Source organism: Maniola hyperantus, chromosome 12 (genome assembly GCF_902806685.2).
Source record: "Maniola hyperantus chromosome 12, iAphHyp1.2, whole genome shotgun sequence".
Classification (NCBI taxonomy): domain Eukaryota; kingdom Metazoa; phylum Arthropoda; class Insecta; order Lepidoptera; family Nymphalidae; genus Maniola; species Maniola hyperantus.
Window position 1 is genome coordinate 11,717,979 of NC_048547.1, and position 24,668 is coordinate 11,742,646.

The window sequence follows — 24,668 nt, forward strand, 5'->3', positions numbered from 1 at the left end:
ATTTTCACGGACTCGGAGCGGATGAGTGCGTAACCACCGTTACTGTCGTGGCAACCCCTTGCCAGACCGTCTGGTTGCCACAACACTGGTAATGCATGACGTGATTTCTAATAGTACTATTCCTGAGTACCTACTATTCCGAAGAAAAAAAAATAGACTTTTATACATTGAAGTAAGAGTTTTACATCTTTATTACCTGTTATGTCCCAAAACCATCATGATCCAAGCTTCATAGTCGCTGGTCGTTCCTCCCTGTGCTGGGGACAAAACGCAGAGAAACTTTTAGCTTTTAAAATAACGAAGGTCTGGTAGATGCTGACTCTTAGTTCATATTATTCAAAGCATAATACATCTATGCTTTGACCGTATGGCCAAAAATTCAACTTACGACATGCAACATTTTAAAACAACTTTCTAGTAAATTAAAAAAAATTACAATCTTTACCTTTATGAAAATGGTGAAACCTAATCAATTCGTAAATAAACTTAGTGGGTGTTTAATAAGTTCTAACGATTCTAATAAAATATAATTTATTGAAACCTATTCAAATTAATTCAGAGTGAGCGATATTTTAATTAGGTATCCTTAAGTTAATAATTAAAATAATATAAAATATTAACATAATAGGTCTAATAGCCCTTATAAATCAAAAATTATGAATAATTTCAATGCCAAATTGAAATTATTTAAATATTAAAATGCTCATCTGGTGACAGAAGGGCTGGCTCATTTTTTGCGCATTCGATCAGCCTAGCTGTCCAGCGTGGAAATGCAGCTAGTATTTTTGGCACCATTACACACGGGCATGATTTGTATTGTACCTAATTAGATAAGACTGGCTTTAAATTCTATTGTGATATTTTCAATTAATTATGAAAAAAATTATGAAGAAATTCGATTATTACCCGCTTAAATACCCGTGTCTACGGTGGAAATTCTAAAATAATATAGTATGAATATTGAATTTGAATATCTTTGTCAAAATTCGTTTATTGAAACTTTGAAACCAATTTTGTAGTAAGCCATATTGAGTTTTTATTTATTTATTTTTAACTAGCGCTTGGCTGCAATCAGACCAGAGTGGCAAGTGATGATGCAGCCTAGGATGGAGCGCACTTGCCTAGAAGATGCCTATTCACTCTTGACTTGAAGGTACCCATGTTAGTTATAAGTATAGTTAAATAAGTAGGTATACTTAGTGATAATTATTTCAATTTTCTTCAGATGCCCATATTGACCCCCTCAAGAAAAACTCATTTCCAATCAAAACGTTGAGTCCAAAGTTCGTGATTTCGATCACTGATACAAACTTGAACTCATTTCCGACCAAAACAGTCTGCGCTAAAATTGAGTCCAAAATACACCGTTGTACGACAGCTCCTCGATTGATCTAACGTACCTATATTTTAATCTACACTAATATGATAAATACGAAAATGTATCTGTGTGTCTGTCTGTCTGCTAGTTTTTCACAGCCAATCCATTTTAAAAAAATTTGTCGGGTACAGTGATAGCTTGCCCCCGAGGTGGAATATAGACTACTTTTTATCCCGGAAAAATCAAAGAGTTCCCACGGGATTTTTAAACTAGATCCACGCTGACAAAGTCGCGGACGTCATCTAATCCAATATAAAAAGTTAGCCAAATATGCGCATTGAACTTGTACTTGAAATAGGTTTGCGCGAATCCTTGTTCTGAACTCAAATCGCTATGGGAGAGCGCCGCTGGCGGGTCAACAGTGTCACTCTGGCGCTACGCTAACTAACATCGCTCGACGCGCTACTCGCCGGCATTGCAAAGTTATCCCGCTGTCGCGAAATTTATAAACTGTTAAATAAATCGACGGAGATATAACCGCAGATGATTAATTTAGTTTCAGGCACAACACAACGTTACACTGAACACAGAAAAAAGTAGAGCAAAAAATATGTTTCATGTTATAATTGAAAATGAGTGTGCGAAAGTTTAATAATAGGAAGTGATAAATGCAATGTTGTAAATTGTATTAAAATTGCATGACTAAAAAGTGAACTTTGTATCGTAACATTTTAAATATAAGTATAATGTTGGAACTTGTAATTTGAGACGAGTTTTTCAGCGCGTGTGCGGTGTAACTTTTGTGAAAGAACAAAACCTCTCGACCTACATTAAGATATGGCATGATGTGGTTCTTTAAACTACTCGTACCTTTGCAGTGAGTGACTGTAGTGCCGCAAGGTAAGTTCAGCGCACAGTTGAAATATTACAAACGATCGCGGCAGCCTGAAATTGCCGGCTTAAGACCTTTTGAGAAGTTATTTTCAGTTTACTGCTCACGCAAAAGTTTTGATACGATACGAATAATTTTATTGACGATAGAATCAGAATTATAAACACATACTTAGCACGAAGGTACGCATCTACAATACAAACTTTTTTATTTATTTAAGTACCTATATATTTTTATTCAATTCCTAGAATCTAAGTTAATTTATTTTATATACAATTTTATATATAAAAATTAAATACATACTCAACCTCACTCTACCCAGCGGTAAAATTTGTAAGGTCAATTAGCGGAGTATATACGGACCGTGAGTTTTATATTTATAGTTAAAACTAGCCGATTTGCCCCGGTTTCGCACGACTACTCTTGAGATACAAACAAATAACCGTAAACTGCGATTAAAAAATTGTAGCAGGTCTACGCGTGTAGCAGCTCTTCTATATGTTTCTAAATTGGCCTAAGCGCGCTAGTTACGTCTAGCTTGCGTCCAATAGAATAGAATAGAATATTTTTATATTTTAAATAAACCTTTACAAGTACTTGTGTATCGTTAAATGTGTCTACCACCTGGTTTGAAATGTTTTTCCTACCGAGCAAGAACCAGCAAGAAACTGCGGTTAAAATCATTTCAAAGATATTATGATGAAACATAATATTATGAAATGTATAAAAGTCCTGCGCATTGCCGGAGCGAGTTGCAAGCCAAATCCACGCAGCTCTTTAATCATGGTCTAGGGACTGGTGCGTGAGATTCCTTAAAGTGGAACAAGTATAGGTATTGCTCTCCATCTGGCATTATTTTACACTAACGAGACTGTTTTGGCACATGTTGGCTGGTATTACAATTAAGGCGGAATTAATAAGCCTCTAAATTAAATTAAAAATTAACAATAGGAAGTTACTATGTTTAGGCCTCTGGATTTGCTACACGTTTTCCGGCTTAACATTTAACGGGAAGAATGATGTTGAATTTATAATCTATGTTGAATTTATAATCTAACCATTTCAATTTAAATAAATAACGATTGTCGATAATACGTGTCGACGATGCACGATGTTATAGATTGCGACAGGTTGACACGCCAATCGGGGTGGGGCCGCCCGCACAGCCCGGTGCGAGATGACGCGCGGGTTGACGTGCGGGTGTGCGAAGCGTACCCCTTCGCCTCATACCCCGATTGCAATTTCGATTTGTCGCAAACACCTGTGTGCTTAGTATGAGCTTTTACAACTCACCAACGTCTGGACTATCGAGACACAATAACGTCAGAGTGAAATAAATCTTGTTGCTGACAGCAGTACTTTAGGTCACATAGATCACCACGCTGGCCAAGTGCGGATTTCCAGACATCACACACCTTTGAGAACAGATCAGATCAGAGAGAACAGAGATCTTGTAGGCAAGCAGGTTTTCTTCACCGTTTCCCATTTAATATTTTCTTAAAACGTACCTACATTGCTCCGAAAAGTTAGAGGTGCGTGCCCAAGATTGAATTTTTGAGCCCCCGTATAGCAGACTGACATTTTATCCACTAAGCTATCACCGTTTTTTTCTATAATATTATTTTATTCTTTACCAAAAGTGCTTCGCTGATGTTATGATGTATCATCTGTCGGCATTTACCATTAAACTTGTAAGTCTCAATTCTGCAAGACTTGACAGCGTATTTTAAATGTCGCGAAATGAATACTGCATACGAAATTTGGAAGAGGGAAACCTTCCGATTTTGTGAAGGCCGCCTTTTAATGCTTTCAGAAAATCAGAGATGTGGAAAATGCTGCGAGAAAGTTTGGGTATATATGTGCTTTTTCATTCATTTTTATCACAGTTTAACGAAAAAACTAAAGGTTTTAAGAAGGATATTCGGTGATACTATGAGATAATGGTTTTTGCGCATTCATAACTATTCAAACCATTAAATCAACAATACCATGGCCATGGCAACGTATGCAAAGCAAAAGAACGCTGAAAAGTTGCTAGACAGTTCAGAGGGCCATCGAAGCCGAGGAAGACGTAGAGGTTGATGGATTGACGGAGTGCAGGGAGACATGAGGGTTTTGGAGGTTTGGGAAGTAAGGTGCATATGATCGCCTCCAATGGAGATGTTTGCTTGACCAAGCCAAGGCCGACCCAGCGTGTAGCGCTTTGATGATGTTGATGATAATATTTTAGATAAGTGGCTTCGCCTCACTTCGGAGTCTGTCACAATGTATCCTGCGTCAGATGTGGTGCTAAAAAAATTTCGACATGTTGAATACTTCCACAAAAATAATCTAAGGCTCTCAGTGTAAAGGTTTTCCGAGTTTTCAAAAGGTCGCTTTTTAAAACATTCAAAATTTTTGCGGTAAGAAAAATTGTTGAGATAAGATGTTTATTTTTAACAGGTAAAATAAAAGCAAAGTTTTGCTTTTTAAAATCAAGTCTGGTTTTTTCAAGGTTCCGTATCCGCAGAGAAAAAGGATTATTACCCTTTTAGGATCACTTCGTTGTCTGTCTGTCTGACATGTCTGTCAAAACCGCCAAGGGAATTAAAACCTATATCCTATGGTATTTCCCGTTGACCTAGGGTCTTGAATCTTGATCTTGAAGTTTTGGAAGGTAGCAATGTCTTATATCACGAGTAGGAAAGGGAAGATTCTAAAAACTAGTGAATTTGTGATTACATTAAAAAAAAATATGTTTCTTGTACGATGATGCGGAATTCTGCGTGTGCGAGTGCAACTCGCACTTGACCGATTTTTTAAAATTAAAATTTCATGAGATGGATATTGTGATTGAAACTGCTCGGAATATCAAAGCGGACGAGTTTATGAAGGCCGGATTTTAAAGCTTTCAAGAAATCGGCCGGGAAGAAAAGTTGCAGCGAAAGTTGTTCATCAGTTTTCAATTCAACTTGAGATTTATATATTCCTTGAAGCGATATTGTATAAACAAGGCTTCTTTTTATTACGTAAAATCAAAGAGTTTTGGAAACCAAGTCCACGCAGACTACAGTCGCAGGCATCATCTAGATTCTAGATCAACATAGGTGTGTCTCAAACTGCTAGGTTCTTTCTATTACCTACGAAAAGATTTTAAGAAACTCCAACGGGATGGTAAAAACCTAAATTCAGGCGGACAAGTCGCAGGAAGAAGTTACAAAATAATACAGTTTTAGCGTAATTTCATCGCGATTCTCCACTCAGTTTTGTTCCTGGCTAAAGAAACATAAACATAATCCATACTAATTTTATAAATGCGAAAGTATGTCTGTCTGTCTGCTAGCTTTTCACGGCCCAACAGTTTAACCGATTTCGAAGAAATTTGGTACAAAGTTAGCTTACATCCCAGGGAAGGACATAGGCTATCCCTATCTATTATCCCGGAAAATCAAAGAGTTCCCACGGGATTTTGGAAAAACCTAATTCCACGCGGTCGCGGGCATCAGCTAGTATGTGAATAAATTCTATTCTGTTTACACATACCATATAACCGTTCTCGTGATAATCCAAACATTAGCTAATTTGGTGCATGATTTCCGAATGCCCATAAATTAAGCTCTGTACCCATAGCATGAATTTGCACATCTCGACGACGTGGATAAATTTCGAGTATCGAATCAGTATGACATCAAAGTAAAATGAACCTGAGCCCTCTTGTTTTTAAGTTGTATATTCATTCATCATCATGCCAACCTATCGCCGGCCTACAACCTACTGAGAATGGGTCTCCTCTAAGAATGAGAAGGGCTTAGGCCATAGTTCACCACGCTGGCATAGTGCGAATTTTCAGTCCTCACACACCATTCATTGAGAACATTATGGAGAATTCTCAAACATGCAGTTTTCCTTACGATGTTTTCCTTCACCATTAAAGAAAATGGTAGGTATTTTAACGCACAAAACACTGAAAAGAAAATCCATAGTACAATATTCATTATTTCCCATTTTAATTTCGACAAAACCGTGCCTCAAAAATTGCTTCAGGTCATCTTCAGGTCGATTGTACTCAGACATTAAAGTCGAAACTCGTACTAAGCCCATTGAGGTTTGTTTACGACACGTGTGTGATCGTTGTTAACGCTCAACTATTTTACGAAAATCTGTTTTTAAACTGAAAAAAAAATTTTAAACTGATAACCTTCATGCGATCAAATCTGTTTATTGTTCTACTGATAATAAAATAATTCTAAAAAAATACGTCGTCTTATGCACGGCTGAGTGGAGGTTTTTTTTTTTAAATTCAGATACAAGTTAGCCCTTGACTGCAATCTCACCTGGTGGTAAGTGACGATGCAGTCTAAGATCGAAGCGGACTAACCTGGAAGGGGTATGGCAGTTTTTTTAATAAACCCATGCCCCTTTGGTTTCTACACGGCATCGTACCGGAACGCTAAATGGCTTGGGGGCTTTGTCGGTAGGGTGGTAACTAGCCACGGCCGAAGCCTCCCACCAGACAAAAAGGTAGCAGCATCTTTTCCATCATCAACTCGCAGCAAGATCCATGATAGCCTATAGTGGTTAAGACGTCCGTCTTATTAAGTAATTAAATATCACTTACGGCCTTGATCCTTTGGCGGCACTTCTGATTTGATCATGTACAGAAACACGACGATTATAAACTTAAAATTAAGTTAGTGATAATAACCGGGACTGTCACGTGCTAACAGGAAAGTGAACGTATAACCAACAAAGTTTTGTATCAACCATTTAGCGAGCTGGATCCGAGTTAGGTATACGCTGTAACATAGTCAACTAAATCTACTTACACTTGGTTTGTAATTGCTTATTAAGTGGTTTCACTTTTGAATATTTTTAGTTTGTTGTTTGGTGGAAGGGTTCGGCCGTGGCCAGTGGCCGTTACTGGAATTTTTGAAATTCTCACAGGATAGGGAATAAAGCGGATTTATATTTTCGCCGATGTGAGCTGTAACGATATATAAATTACTAGCTGATCCCCGCGGCTTCGCCCGCGTAGATTTAGGTTTTTAAAGATCCCGTATAGCCTATGTCACTCAGGAATAATGTAGCTTTCTACTGGTGAAAGAATTTTTAAAATCGGTTCAGTAGTTCTAAAGATTACCCCCTACAAACAAACTTAACGACTTTACCTCTTTATATAATACTAGCTGATCCCCGCGGCTTCGCCCGCGTAGATTTAGGTTTTTAAAGATCCCGTATAGCCTATGTCACTCAGGAATAATGTAGCTTTCTACTGGTGAAAGAATTTTTAAAATCGGTTCAGTAGTTCTAAAGATTACCCCCTACAAACAAACTTAACGACATTACCTCTTTATATAATACAACGGGCCGTGCAGCAGAAATCGTAATATTTTAATTTCGCCATAACTTCAAAACCAAACGTCCAATTTTAATCATTCAAAGACCAAATATTATCTCCATAAACTGTTCTTAGTGATGAAATCATTTATTTTGATAAGGATTAATAGCATGAGTAAAATAAACGCGTTTAAATGTAGTCCAAAAAAATTTCAAGATTTTTAAATAAAAAAATGGTTGCTGTGCCTCACTCGACATAGATGGGTATAGTGTGTCGCGGACTTTTTTGTAGATATTTATAAGATCTACAATTAATTAGAACATTTTATGGTTCTATCTTTTATAGTTTAGGCAGCGTACGCAAAATAAGTAACTTTTCTGGTTGATTTTTTACACCTTGTGTCCGAAAAACCCAAATATCTTACGGAACCCTATTTTTTTCCAAAATAAAATATAGCCTATGTTACTCGTGGATAATGTAGCTTTCGAATGGTGAAAGAATTTTTAAAATCGGTCCAGTAGTTTTTGAGCCTATTCAGTACAAACAAACAAACAAACAAACAAACAACAAACAAACAAAGTTTTCCTCTTTATAATATTAGTGTAGACAACGGGCCGTGCAGCAGAAATCGTAATATTTTAATTTCGCCATAACTTCAAAACCAAACGTCCAATTTTAATCATTCAAAGACCAAATATTATCTCCATAAACTGTTCTTAGTGATGAAATCATTAATTTTGATAAGGATTAATAGCATGAGTAAAATAAACGCGTTTAAATGTAGTCCAAAAAAAATTCAAGATTTTTAAATAAAAAATGGTTGCTGTGCCTCACTCGACATAGATGGGTATAGTGTGTCGCGGACTTTTTTGTAGATATTTATAAGATCTACAATTAATTAAAACATTTTATGGTTCTATCTTTTATAGTTTAGGCAGCGTACGCAAAATAAGTAACTTTTCTGGTTGATTTTTTACACCTTGTGTCCGAAAAACCCAAATATCTTACGGAACCCTATTTTTTTCCAAAATAAAATATAGCCTATGTTACTCGTGGATAATGTAGCTTTCGAATGGTGAAAGAATTTTTAAAATCGGTCCAGTAGTTTTTGAGCCTATTCAGTACAAACAAACAAACAAACAAACAAACAAACAAACAAAGTTTTCCTCTTTATATTATTATATATATATATATATATATATATATATATTATATATAATAATATAAAGAGGAAAACTTTGTTTGTTGTTGTTGTTGTGTTATATATATATTATAGTGTTTTCGCCATAACTTCAAAACCAAACGTCCAATTTTAATCATTCAAAGACCAAATATTATCTCCATAAACTGTTCTTAGTGATGAAATCATTTATTTTGATAAGGATTAATAGCATGAGTAAAATAAACGCGTTTAAATGTAGTCCAAAAAAAATTCAAGATTTTTAAATAAAAAAATGGTTGCTGTGCCTCACTCGACATAGATGGGTATAGTGTGTCGCGGACTTTTTTGTAGATATTTATAAGATCTACAATTAATTAGAACATTTTATGGTTCTATCTTTTATAGTTTAGGCAGCGTACGCAAAATAAGTAACTTTTCTGGTTGATTTTTTACACCTTGTGTCCGAAAAACCCAAATATCTTACGGAACCCTATTTTTTCCAAAATAAAATATAGCCTATGTTACTCGTGGATAATGTAGCTTTCGAATGGTGAAAGAATTTTTAAAATAGGTCCAGTAGTTTTTGAGCCTATTCAGTACAAACAAACAAACAAACAAACAAACAAACAAACAAACAAAGTTTTCCTCTTTATAATATTAGTGTAGATTGTTTCCATCAAATATTATACGCCCACAAAACATAAAACAATTTAGATATTTGGTTTCAACGTGTGTTTGGCTAATTTAATAAAAAGACGTTATTTTGACGAAATATGATTTTATCAAGGAAAACAAAACTAGTCAAGTGCGAGTGCGCACACAAAAGATCCCGTACAAGGTATAACACTAATGTACTTTTTAATTGTTATAATTTGCATAGCGGACATTTACCTACATTATTAATTTGTTGTCATAGCGGCAGCAGAAATACACTTACACACTGTAAAAAATCAAATCTCTATAGCTATTACGATTCATGAGTTTTTTTTAATCAAATTTATTTATAGGGATTCGGTCACAAAGTGAGCTTGTCACCCCTGTAGAATCTAAACCGTATACAAAAATGTAATTGTAATGTACTAATTTGTACAGCATACTAATAGCGCACTAATAGTGTCCCGTTGTCACAGTTTTGGTACGGAACCCTAAAAAATTACAACAAAATCCAGAAAGCTGATGCGGTAACGCATTGGTGGTTACTCTGGTAGGTACCTACTGCGAATGTTTATGGGCGGAGGTAATCACTTAACCCGCCCACGGTGACCCGCATGCTCATTTGCTCGCCATTTTTAGGGTTCCGTACCTCAAAAGGAAAAACGGAACCCTTATAGGATCACTTTGCTGTCTGTCTGTCTGTCGGTCTGTCAAGAAACCTACAGGGTACTTCCCGTTGACCTAGAATCATGAAATTTGGCAGGTAGGTAGGTCTTATAGCAGACATGAGGGGAAAAATCTAAAAACCGTGAATTTGAAGTTACATCACAAGAAAAAAATTAAAATGTGTTCATGAACAAATATTGCTATTTTCAACTTTCAAAGTAATATTAATATACCAAGTGGGGTATCATATGAAAGGGCTTTACTTGTACATTCAAAAACAGATTTTTGTTTATTTTTGGGTATAATAGTTTCTGATTTATCGTGCCAAATGTCGATAAAATACGACTGTAAAACGGAACCCTCAGTGCGCGAGTCTGACTCGCACTTGGCCGGTTTTTATAAAAAAAAATAGAAGATTCTCAAGTCGCGTAACTCGTAAGTATGTTGTCTTTATTTATGATCACACAACCATTTAGTGCGCTATAAACTTTTGTTCTTCTTTACAGGGTAATCCAATTTTAATGATTATTTTTAATGTGATAACTGTAGGGTCTCCTTTAGTCTTCGAGGGCATTTGATGACCTCCCTGGCGCAGTGGTAAACAGTTGAGCTATCGAGGCTCTATTTTTTTGACGCTATATGAGTTTGATTCTCTACGTTGGATAAAACAATATGCCTAGTTGTCTAGATGCACGGGATTAGAAACAACAATCTCACACCTAGTTTGAGAGAAGTGAGGAGAAATGTAAAGTAAAATGGGTCAGGTGCCTCGAGTGAGGCCCCTTGAGCTCCTTGACTCTTTGAATGGGAAACAAAAGACCATTGCTTCAAGTTTGTTTTATTCCGATTATTAATAATATCCCCCATACAATCGTGTACTGCCAGGAACGTGGAAGTGTAGAAAAAGACAATAACCATATTGTAGTAGTTTTATATTCTTGCGTTTCTGGTTTCTCATTGGTTTTTAAATTGAAGAATAGAATAGAATAGATTTATTTGCTGATCCAACACAATAAATAAACATAATCAAACATTTACAAAAATAACGCGTTAAAATCTAACATAACAACAATTTCTTTTCTCAGATACAAGTTAGCCCTTGACTGCAATTTCACCTGGTGGTAAGTGATGATGCAGTCTAAGATGGAAGCGGGCTAACCTGGAAAGGGTAGGGCGGTTTTTATTTAACCCAACTCCTTTGGGTTATAAACGGCATATCGTACCGGAACTCTAAATCTCCTGGCGGCACAGCTTTACTATGTAACTAGCCACGGTCGAAGCCTCCCAACAGACCTTACAAAATTCCAAATTTCCTCTACCGGGAATCGAACCCGGGCTCTCTCACTGATAAAACCACATCGCTTACCACTACGTCAGGGAGATCGTCAAAATAGGTAGGTATTATAAATTAAGGTCATAATAATTCTCCTGTGTTTGTTTGTTGGTTTGTTGGTTTTTCCTTCAATCACGTCGTAACGGTGCAACGGATTGACGTGATTTTTCGTATGGGTATAGATAAAGACCTGGACAGTGACACAGGCTACTTTTTATCCCGGAAAATCAGAGTTCCCACGGGATTTTTAAAACCTAATTCCACGCGGACGAAGTCGTGGGCATCAGCTAGTAAGTACTTAATAATTGAAAGTCGCTAAAGTCAGCTAGCCGGCGGATTTGGTTAAAAAGTCAACCAAATTATTTTTTGTATTTTGATACAAAAAAAAATTGTATCATGGACTACTACGTTGTTACGCTGCTTTCTAATTTTGCCGTAGTTGACTACTAAAACAAACATAAAGTCACACTGATGAAGAAATTAACATATTTTGATTGAAGTTTTAAGTAGTTTGCAAAAATTTTATGCATTGACGATAAAATTTAAGTCTGCCAGCAAAGATATTACTAATTACTATGTGGAGCTCGTTCAAGTTAACTCGCTTGTGGCGTATGCGGTTATGACAGTATTATGAGTCCCGCAAATTGCTAATGCGCGAGGCCGCCATTTTAGTGACGTCAGCACTAGACTGAAGTTTCGAGCTGATAGTATATTTTACTTAAATATACGTCAAATGACGTCAAAATGACGTCGACGCGATCGTCACACTGTACTTTGACGACCTCCATGGTGCAGTGGTAAAGCGCTGTAGTCTTATTAGTGGGAGGTCCCGGTTCGATTCCCGCCAGTGGTTTGGAATTTTATGATTTCTAAATTTCTGGTCTGGTCTGGTGGAAGGCTTCGGCCGTGACTAGTTACCTACTACCGAACCGGCAAAGCCGTACTGCCAAGCGATTTAGCGTTCCGGTACGCTGCCGTGTAGAAACCAAAGGGTATGGGTTTAATAAAACTGCCATACCCTTCCAGGTTAGCCTGCTTCCATCTTAGATTGCATCATCACTTACCACTGAGATTGCAGTCAATGGCTAACAGTATTTGAATTAAAAAAACTGTAGCTGTCTAACTACGGTGGCAAGTTTCTTGTGTATTCCTACTACTAAATACTGACGCTTTTGCGGAAGGCTTGTGGTTAACCGTTAACGGCAAAAGTAGGGTAGGTACACACAATTTTCGGTTAAGGCAACCCAACATAAGGCTAACGATTATCATTAGATGTTATCATCTTAGTGATAGTAATAATAACCAACACAACAAGCCGAACGCGTCGCCCTAACGAGCTTTCAGGGGCGCTTGGGTACAATGTCTTTTTCATTTGTTATGTTTGTATTATATTTGCACTAGATGATGCCCGCGACTTCGTCCGCGTGGATGTAGGGTTTTGAATCCCGTGGGAACTCTTTAATTTTCCAGAATAGTAGCCTATGTCCTTCCCCGGGATGTAAGCTAGCTCTGTACCAAATTTTATCAAAATCGGTTAAACTGTTGGGCCGTGAAAAGCTAGCAGACAGACAGACACACTTTCGCATAATATTAGTATGGATGTACTTACCATTTTTGCCCGACTACGGCAAAGCCAAATGAAGTGTTATGAATTTAGCAGTCTATTTATGTAAATATCTATGCGTGTTCCACCGTAACGCCAAAAATAATGAGCTGATTTTGATGAATTCGATTCGTTTATACTTTATATTATGGTCCGGGTGACAGGCTACAACTTAGAGCGGAGCGAGACCAATAATTAATCTATGGCTACAACTTATAGGAATAAATGCAGTATGACAGATGTACCTAATATAAATATATTACCTACGTCCAAAAAAGTGGGGTTCTTTGTATTTTTAACCAGCGTCGAAATTATGAATACCTACTTATTTAAAAATATTTATTAATTCCACGCTGAAACGTCTTTGTAATCATAAATTAGTAGCGTTTTTAGACCTCTAAATTTTCCTATAATGTCTGTTTCTCTATGATTAAAGTACCTAATAAAACTTTTTTCTAAAAGTGTAAAGTTCAAGACTCAGACCGTTAATCTTGACTCTTAGCTTAAAGGAGAACTACGGTACTCGGAAGCAAAACTAATGAGAAGCTGGTTAAGTATACTAAGTTCCTTCGAGATATTGTGCAACCTGTTATCTGATTCTGCTCACGAAACACTTTGTACTTACTCAGTTAAAAATAAAAATAAGTACTTACTTTAGATTTAAACTTTGCTTTTAAAACTCTTTACCGCTTCCCGCGAAATAATTTATTTATCCAGAGAAGAGAAAAAGAGATTTTTTCAGGTCCATTTATATTTTAGGGCCTATTTATACTACTTAGATAGCGTTTATCTAGCGTAGGCGTTCGTCAAATGACAAATTTTCATAGTCACTTAATAATATTTTGCTAACGATAGAGTTCTCTCGACAAAAATTCCAATTTAGTGCAACGGGTGGGGTTTGAACCCGTCGACCTTTCGGATTTCAGTCCGCTCCTATTGAGGCTTGTATTTTGTAAAAGAAAATACTAAAACGATAACGTGCGCAACGAAAACTCAGCGATTAGCGACTACGCAGCGCTATTCGCTAGCTTCGCGTAGTCCCGCCGCGCGTTATCGAGCGTAGGCTTTCGTCGAACGTAGAGTCACAGTTTAACGAAAGTGGTAGAGTGTTCGATGAACGTCTACGCTGGATAAACGGTGCGAAGGTAGGGGCTCTATCTTAGATCGTTTATTTCGGAACATTTATATCGGACTGGCAACCCGCCCCGGTTTCGCATGGGTAGCTTATTAACATTTTCATAGGGATCTCTAATTCTTTTGAAGATAAAATACTATGTCCTTTGTCATGTCCTATGCCTATGTCACTCAGGAAAAACGTAGCTTTCTGATGGTAAAAGAATTTTTAAAATCGGTTCAGCAGTTCTAGAGATTACTGTCTACAAAAAAACTTACAAACTCCCATCTTTATTATATTAGTATATATTCGTTTACGGTTTCGTTTCTTTTTTTCGGATATACGACAGTAAGGTACAATAAAAAAGCTTAGATATTGGTAGCAGAGGTTTTATTATTTTATTGGACTGTATCGGTTATGGTTACGGAGCTCCCAATAACATCCTTCGGACCGCTCGCCTAAATCTAAAACTTCATGATCATGACACTGGGTTATAGGCGCACTATGACCCTCATCAAAATGTGACGGGTCAAATGTTTGCTTAGTTCTGACTTTCATACATAATCTTAATATTCAGGTTTTCTTTCCTAAATTGACTATCAAAGACAGTCGATATAACGGACGAAATTTGTGTATGTTAATGATTTAGAATTCTGTTGCGATTAGTAGGCTAAAGATTATTATTGGAAATGAGATATAGCTTATGTCACTCAGGAATAATGTAACTTTATAAAGTTACATTATTCCTGAGTGACATAAGCTATATCTCTTATTCTTTTTCTTATTCTTTCACCAGCATATATGCTGGTGAAAGAATTTTCAAAATCAGTTCAGTAGAATTTTGCAACAGCGCCATTTATTAACATTATTGTAAAGTTGCCATTGTGAATGGTGGCGGTGAATTTATCTAATTTTAGAAGTTGTTGTTCAAGTACAAAACATAACTGAAATAATACACAATTTTTAATTTCTAATATGTAACTGTTTTCAACTTAGAGCGTCGAATTCAATCTCCACTTTAAAGCCCCCCGTTTCGTATGGGAGCCCTACTGAAATAAAGTTTTTACATTTTTTATGCAATAATCATCTTTTTATAATTTTTATCAATCGGTATGTTTGTAACTGAGTATTGAAATTTGAAATATATTTAACTAGATGCCTGCGACTTCGTCTGCGTGGATTTAGGTTTTTAAAAACCCGTGGGAACTGTGTGATTTTCCCAGTCGGGATAAAGAGTAGTCTATGTCCTTCCCCGGGGTGCAAGCTATCGCTGTACCAAATTTCGTCAAAATCGATTGAACGGATGGGCCATGAAAGGCTAGCAGACAGACAGACAGACAGACACACTTTCGCATTTATAATACAAAAAAATATGACTATTTTGAAACTCAGATTTATCCAACCGAGAATTTAATCAAACAAGAGTGCATAAAAATAAGCCAAAATTATTCGTATTTTTATTTATTTGTGTGAAAATCAATTTCCTCTTTATTTTAATGTTTTATTAACGGTCCGTTAACTTCTTGGTTTAAAGGTTCGTTGAACTCTTTATCTGTTCAATATGGATTGGAGCAAAATTAAGTTTAAATATTCTGACCTTTCTCTCTAGGGACTCTCTACACTCTAACGGGACACATTTTCCTACGTAATTAACCCCCTGTATCATCATCATCATCATCATCATCATCAACCCATAGCCGGCTCACTACTGAAAACGGCTATCCCCTTAGAATGAGAAGGGCTTAGGTCATAGTCTAACAAACAAATTTCACACACCTTTTAGAGAGAGAGCTCGCGAGTGCCAGACCGTCGTTATTTTAAAAAAAGCTGAACGTTTCTCTGCGTATTGTCCCCAACACAGGGAGGAACAATCAGCGCCTATGAAGTTTAGATCATGGTAGCTTTGGGACATAACAGGTAACAAAGGTGTAAGAAATATTACGTTAAATTATAAAGTCTATTTTTTTATATTTTCTTCGGAATATAATTAGAAATCACGTCATGCATTGCCAGACACTTAGTGTCGTGGCAACCCCCTGCCAGACGCCCTTAAACTTTAAAGTTTAAGGGTGCCAGCTCTAATGCATTGCTTATTCTAATGCAGCAAAAACCCAGTTCCTATGGTACCTAATTCTAATGTTATAATAATAATTGTATATCAACAGAGAAGTGTACCAACTATTAGCACAATCAATTGGACGTCGATAACCTTCGATAATGGTTTGTACTTTATATGGGTTAATTAAATTGATTAATGCACGTGATGCCTGCTCATACATTAGTACAGCTAATTATACTATTTTCGCATATTAATTTCGTAGAACTTTATAAAGGGCCAGCGTATTAATTTCGTTGAACTTGACAAAGGACCAATCTAATCCAATCCAAGCCATCAGCCTGTATGCGTCCATTGCTGGACTGCTACATTGGCGTTCTATGGTTTCAATCAGGGATGTGACGGAAGTGGTTACATCGGAACCGAATTCGGAAGCGAAGTTTTTAATATGGTTTTTCGGAACCGAAACCGGAAGCGGAACCGGAATCGGAGGCGGAGGAAGAAGAGAGATGTGTTAAGGACAGGTTTAAGAAAATAAAATTACACACATTGTTTTATCAGCTGTCATCAGTTCAAAAAATAATACAGGTAAGTGTACCGGTGTTGATAATAAAACCGGCCAAGTGCGAGTCAGGCTCGCGCAATGAGGGTTCCGTACTACAGTCGTATTTTTTCGACATTTTGCACGATAATTCAAAAACTATCATACATAAAAATAAATAAAAATCTGTTTTAGAATGTACAGGTGAAGACCTTTCATATGATACCACACTTGATATAGTTATCTAACTTCGTAAATTGAAAATAGTAATTATTAGTTCATGACCACAATTTTTTTTGTGTGATGTAACCACAAATTCAAGGTTTTCAGATTTTTTCCCGAATGTCTGCTAAAAGGCCAAATTTCATGATTCTAGGTCAACGGGAAGTAACCTGTAGGTTTCTTGACAGACCGACAGACAGACCAAAAGTGCCGAACTTTCGGAATCGGAATCGAACCTCCGTATCATCTCCAGTTTCGATAACGTTGATCGATTTCAGATATTGATCTAAAATCGTTTAACGTTATCGAGACGTTCAAAATTGTAATAAGCCTTGTATTTGGTAGGCCTAAACAAAACTTTTGTAGTGGGTTGCGGTATTTCGAGGACTCTGAACATCTTAAGTAATAGATACTCAACCTCTCAAGTTTAGGGCAAACATTGCGTCAAACTACATCCTAACATTATGCTTGAGTTGAGATCGTACTTAACTGTGTTTATACAATATATAATCGGATTAAGTTAGTAGTAAGATTGGTAAATAGGTTAGTACAAGAAAATTTATAACCTTAATAGCTCAACGGACTTAAATCCGAAAGGTCGACGGTTCGAACCCCACCCGTTGCACTATTGTCGTACATACTCCTAGCACTTGATGCTTAGTAGGAGGGGTCAATATTCTTAAAAAAAATTATTACTTACATAAAATAAGAAATTGACCGACTATACCTACACTATTTTTAATCACCTACCATACATTTTTTTAGGCGAAAACAGAAAAAGTTTATTGTTTTTAAATATGCAATCAATTTTAATTTGCTTTAACTGAACAATGTTATTAGAGTTTGTTTTGTTTTCAAAATACACTACGAATAAAGAAACATCATAATATCAACGCCACGTGTAGGCTTAGTACGCGACAAATCGAGATGGCAATCGCGCTAACCCGGTGCGGGCGAGCGCGGGTGAAGTGTGAGTGAGCGGGACGTCCCCCCACCTCATACCCGATTGCCATCTCGACTACCAATTGCTATTTTTTACACGACTGCCCAAAAAGAAGTGTAATGTTTACAGGGTTCAGTATGCTAGATCCTTAATGCTTTGGTCCACCATAAACTTAATAATAAATAATAATAATAATAATAAAAACTTAAACATAAACAAAAGATATACTTTTTTTTAAATATAAAAAGAATATTAGCCATGTTAAATGACTAATATTCCCCTTTCCTCTCCAACTAAGCGTCAGGCTTGTGCTAGGAGTAGGTACGACAATAGTGCAACGGGCGGGGTTTGAACCGTCGACCTTTCGGTTTTCAGTCCACTCCTTTACCGGTTGAGCTATTGAGGTATTATTACTTACTTAAGTAGGTACTTATATGATTTTTTAGATACTTAATAATAGTGTAAAAATGAATGGTTTTGTTGTAATATCCCTGCCAAAAAAATTTATGCCCTCACAAAGCCCCTTTAAGCTCTCTCTTACTAAATTTTGTTGGAAAGCCCCCGGGACACTGGCGAGGCTTCATTAGACCTCGAAATTATGAACAAAGTTCCAGCAGGCTCATAGGTACGGCAAATATTAATAGCAGGGTCCACATGAAGCAACAAACTTATGTCTGTATCGCACACATCGCATATCGATCATCATTTACAACCTACTGTTCAAAACTACTACAGCACACGACAGGAAATAATGTACATCGAACTTTAGAAAGAGATAGATAGCGGTTTCGTAGAGCGTTGTCTCGGTCCTTGAGACCGACAAAACGTCACATAGGTATGAGTGATAGAGACAACGCACTACGAAGGCGAAACCTCTTTCTAATAGTCGATGTACAATATTTCCTGCCGGATACTGTACCAAAATACAACCTAGGTAACGGGGCCGCCAAGTTTAATTATGCATGCTCAAAGACACCTTCGAGTGCGTAAACACTGCGCCAGCATTCATGCAGTCTGTACTGCTGCACGGATAACTACGCGTCATAACACAAGAGAACATTCAGTTAGGTGGCTATCATTTAGTGTTGATCACTGAGTTAACGAATCACCCCGCTGGACTTTTATAATATCTTTGACAAGTATATATTTTTTAGTTACCGCTTTCCATAAAACTAGAGGAAGTTTAAAGTTTCACCTGACATGCAAGAAAAATACTATGCTCGCTCAAAGCATTTCCATCGCGAGGCTGCGCGTTTGGTTTGGAACCAGCTAATAAGTTTCGGCGGCGAATTTGTTTTTACACGTAAAGCGTAAGCACGTTTATTGAAAGTTTTATTGATAATTTCGTGCCAATTATCCTATTTTGAAAATTTTGTAACGGGTTACACGGTATCTACTATTTATTTAGTACTTTACGCCAGAGTAACATAGTTGCGACTTTACAGCATGCTATTGGCACACGAGTAGATATGTGCTATTGGGCCGCACGGGCCGCATGATACAATAATTTGAAACCTAGTATCGTGAGCATGCCGTATTATCGCATGTTGTTGCTTTAGTATAAAACAGCTTTGAATGAGCTTAGGTACTATGAGTTTTCCAACTCCCGGTCTCAAGACCGGGAGTGCAAAACTTATAAAAAAAGCTTCACACTTTTTCGCGGGGTCAATGTGCGATTGACGGGCCCTAATCAGGGATGTATCACGTATCTCAGATTAGGGCCGGCCCCGTTCCCAAGGAACTAACGTCTGCAATCACCCAGGTCTCTTTCCGTTACCTTGTATAATCCATAACGTTAGCTCAATGAGTGCTAGAATAGAGGTGACAAGGGCTCTTTACTAATATTCAGGTAATTAATATGGAGAATAAGCTACCAGTACTTACTCCTTTGTCATGTGAGTCTGTCCTAAATCACCTTTCGTCAAAAATATCTCTGCAAACCACAATTCTTTCAAGTAGGTAAGTAAGGCTAGATTAATTATCTACATAATATTTATGTTACATCATTCAACAAAACCACCATACCAAAGTTCGGAAAGTTCGAAACCAGTCAGCCCGGAGTAGGAAAATTAATGGAAAGTTCCCTTGATTTGTCCCTTCAGATATTCGAGAAAGGCGCATTACGTATAAGTACAGTACGCAGCAGGAAGTAATGTACATCGACATTTAGAAGGAGATAGCAGATTTGTAGAGCGTTGTCCCTATCATCGAGACCGACAAAACGTCTGAGTGACAGAGACAACCATGACAACGCTCTACGAAGTCGAAATGACATTTTAAAGGTCGATACACATTACTTTCCGCCGCGTACTGTACCTAGCCGAGTTTTGTCAGTTATGTGAATCTGAATATGCCAAACGAAAAAAAAACATTTATGCTTAGCGGTATTCGAAATCTGTCACAAATCTGTTTTGAGACTAAGGGAAGAATCTGAAAACTTTATTTTACTTTATTTTCAGTTTATTTTGTACCTACTAATAGGAATGTGTGTGCAACCGACTAGTCGGCACGTCTAGATGATACTCATATTAGTCGTTGTTTTTTGTTTTCCATGTTTTTTTACGACTGACTGTGAATAGATTTATGTCTGTCAAAAAGTCTATTCTAATGTTAGGGAACTTTTACGTTTTAGACAAAAGTTTATATTGTTGTTCTCCAAATTCTTATGTCATGTGATCATTTACTGGATGAATCACATTCACTAGAATGCTTTTTACAAGTGCATTTATCAATAAAATCAAGTCAGAATAAAAAAAAACCCTTTTAGCGCAAGGAAAATGGAATGCGATTCGCACTCTGGGCTCTACCTGGTCCAAACATCACCATTCATCGTGGCAATGCTGCCAGCCTGATGGTCACCTTTGGACTAGGGGCAACCAGGGGCGGACATTTCCATTAGTGCGTAAGCAATATCCGAGTTTGCGATCCGATCCAAGTGGATCGGATGAGTGTGTGATCGCTCCAAGAGCTAATAAGTAGTTTGCATTTAAAATCAGTGTTATTAAAATAAAATCCGAATCAAGAAATAAGCCAACTGTATTGTATAACTTGGGCATCCATCCGATCAATGCGACGCAATGTATTATGGGTGGAAAGTAATAAATATATTCGTAATGCTAGTAGTAAATGTCGAGGAATTTAAGTATCGGAGGCTTATGCTGTTCGCACACTAAAATCACGTTACGTCGTTTACCACAGTACCCGTAGTACAAGATTTTACGTCTCACCAAACCAAACCAAATTCGAGAGTCGAAATACTTCCGCGTTACAGTAAAATGGACCTAAACAGCCTTGAATTGAAGTCAAATATTCAATGCCACTGATTTTAATTTCGCAATGTTTCCGCTTGGAGCGCTGGCTGTAGAAGTGTAGACAAACTTGAGCTTTAAAACAAGGCATTTAAGATCCAGTTTACTGTAAAGCGGAAGTATTTCGACTCTCGAATTTGGTTTGGTTTGGTGAGACGTAAAATCTTGTACTACGGGTACAGAACTCTAAATATAGCATCATCCAAATTAGCCGCGTGGCAGGCTTAATGACACCATGCACATCTACGCGACTACAACAGTCGCGTAGATGGTCACCTATGAATTCGCGCCGTGAAGACTCACGCTTCGCGTCCAGCTTCCCGCATTCATGACGCGCAGGTGTGGCCGTAGCTTTAGAAAAGTCGTAATCAAAATAATTAAAAATATGATGAATTTAAACCACAGAATACATAATAGTACAGAGTACAGGCTAAGGTAAAACGATAGTAACGGTAGACGAAATAGGTAGGTATAGGTACGTGTGGCTGGGGTAAACTAGGATTTTCTGACTGAACTTTGACTGTTCAGTTGCCTGTTTAATATGCGATCAACATTGGTACGAATTCGTGTCAACCTCACCACGGGTGTAATAAAATATGAATGACGTCAGCAACATCATGCGATGCCGAACACATTACCAGGCAATGAGGGGCGAATCACAAAATGCTAAATAGGTAAGATTAATGGAAATGGTAAGGTAACAAAGAAATCGTATTCTTTAACACCAGAACAAAGTGTCGCCGAATTCTTGTTGTTTCATTATTGCTAGTAGTATGAACAATGTTTTTATCTAATATCGACATCACAGCAGAACGAAGAGCTGGCAGCTACCTCGGACAAAGAATTAGCCTAGCAATTCAAAGGAGGAACGCTGCCAGTATCTTCGGAACCTTGCCGAAAGGGACTCCTTTTAATAATATATTTTAATTATAATATTATATTTTTTAAGGTTTTAGTTTTAGTTTTTGTTTTAGTTTTGTTTAAGTAAATTTTTAAGATGTTCACTTTTAGATTAGTATCTTTTAGTTAGATGAATACAATTATTATGATTAAATATTAGATATATCTAAACTAAAAACTAACAATATACAATAGGTCGCAAACTCAGCATAGCCGAGCACCGCTCACAATGCTCAGCGGTGGTTTTCAGTTTGCGGCATAATTTAAGAATTTATGGATTAAGAACCCTGCCAGACAGACACCCTAAAGTTTAAAACTCGACCGTACAGGTAACGAACCGACATACAAATATTATTTCTATTAAAAAAGCTACCTTGATCAAAGACCAAGTTTGGCCATCCAAAGAGGTAATGCTGCCATCATCTTGGGCATACAATGCCTCGCTGCGGTAGTCTCGATGAGGTTTTAGATTTAATTTAATTTATTTGAGTTATAATTTTATGTTGTTTTTTTTAGATTTAAGTTTATGCCATAGAAAATGTATTTCCTATTTTGAATAAATTATATTATTTTGATTATTTTGGTTAAAAAAAATATATTCATTAATTTTACAATATTAATAATTCCGAGGTCAAAGACTCCAATCGCATTGGTGTTAAGCGAAGCACAGCGACGCGACGTGTCAATTCTGATATCATTCCAAGTAAAATAAACTTTAATTTAAAAACTTGCGTGAAGCAACTCTCCGTAATTCGACGTCTGCGGTCTGTCTGTAATAAAGTCTATCTAGGTAATACGTTATTACTTGTGTTTAATCAATAGTCAAGCATTACATGGCTTTTATAGCTTCAGTCTATCAAGTAAATGGCCTTCTGTTTTATTAGACTCCGTACATTAAAGGTGACCCTTGGTTCAATGCTAAAAGGTACGGCTTTGATTTGATGCGTCTGTTTATGTCATGTCTGTCTAGGTATATTATGTTACCAATAAGCATAGCTTCTATTTAGCTGTTATCTGCAAGTACGGCTCATGTTATATTATTTATTTTTCTGGGATTTTAAACTAAAGCTCAAGGCTTATTGCGGCAGTGCAGAAGCGCAGTGACGCGTCTTTTCTTAAAAAAATATTAATACCTAAGTATTTTTATGCTTTTAAGTTGAGACTATCTTTAAAAAAATAGATTTTTCTAAGATATACCTACTCAACTTACATTATCATTACAGTACGCGACAGGTCCAGATGGAAACCGGGAAGGCGTTCCCTTCCCGGTTCATATTACCCCGATTCTCTCGATCGAATAATTTTATTGATGTAGGTACTTACCTACTTTGAATAAAGTAGGTAGGATGATATTGTAGAGTAAATATAATAATATATAATCTGCTAGGCAAGTATGCTCTAACCTAGACTACATCATTGCATTCCATCAAGCATGATTGTCGTCAAGCGCAAGCCTACATTGTAATAAAATGAAAAGACACGTGGTAGCGCGCGTTGACGCGTGCTTTTACAGGGAAATTACTCCACACAAATATGTGCATTACGTACGTAGTGGTATTCAAGTTTAGTTTACTTTAAAATATTAATATTTTTTAAAGAAAAGACGCGTCAATGCGCTTTATTGCGCTTCGGCACAGCCGCAATAAGCCTTGAGCTTTAGTTTGAAAGCCCAGAAGATGTAAAACCAGCCACCACGACGATCAAACATTAATGAAAAACAAAGTTTACCGCAGACGGAATATTACGACAGTTATGAGTTATGCCATTGAATGTTTATATGTTTCACAGCAACTTCGTCTGTCACAGCCTTTCATAATATCTACTAAGTCTAGCCTGAAGTTTCCAACTCCTGAGATTTATTAACGGCAGAGCTTAATGAATTCCTTCAATTGTATACTGACAAAAAATCGTAGTTTAAGGCTACTAAAGAGCGGAGCGGAGTTGCGGACTGTATCTGTTCATAGACGCAGAGCTAGGTAGCGGAGCGGAGCGAAAAAGTAATGTGGAGCGGAGTTGCGAACACACAACGAGTCATTTTAGCTAAATATCCGCTTCGCTACCTCGCTCCGCTTTAAAAAATATGATATTTTAAACTAGTCCGCAAATCCTTGTCCACTGAAGCGGAGCGGGAGTTTTATGCAATTCTATTGGTTAATATTTGCCTAGCTCCGCCTCGCTCGCTGTAAAAAAAGTGTAATTTGTTCTTGTAGGTGGTACGTAAGCATGTCAAAACCAGTTAGATAACTATATTATGATTTTTCGGAAATCCTTTTTAGATCTTATTCTTTTCTTATTATTCAGCTCAGTGGTCCAGATCGACAAATAGAGGACAGAGAGATGTATTAATATTAGAGCGTGCAGTGACCCGCAAAATGGTTTCACAACTTTACTGGTGTCGAAGGTTGCATTTCCACCTAAGCGGAAAGGAGAGGAGCTGATGTGTTCAATCAACTGATATTTTTTATTACGAATCTGATTGGTCGACTACATCTTCTCTCCACTCCGCTTAGGTGAAAAGGTAGCATAAAGACCAGTCACCAATCGTATTTTTACAAGCTTTAAATGCACATGTGTGTGGTTTGATGATAGTAGGTTTGGGCTCTCTGATATGAGAGAACAGTCGAGTTTGGCCTGCAGAT

At 37.1% G+C, this 24,668-nt stretch overlaps 1 protein-coding gene across 2 annotated transcripts in view; it reads left to right on the top strand.

Annotated features, from left to right (window-relative positions):
* The first annotated feature begins 1,767 nt into the window (after nt 1–1,767).
* LOC117987101 (tachykinin-like peptides receptor 99D) overlaps nt 1,768–24,668 on the top strand; it is an 81,344-nt gene continuing 58,443 nt past the window's right edge. The window contains exon 1 of one of the 2 annotated variants that reach the window (XM_034974059.2): nt 1,768–2,218. The gene's annotated coding sequence lies outside the window, so the exon portion shown is untranslated. The remainder of the gene's footprint in view (nt 2,219–24,668) is intronic. The other variant, XM_069502336.1, reaches the window with a different exon arrangement.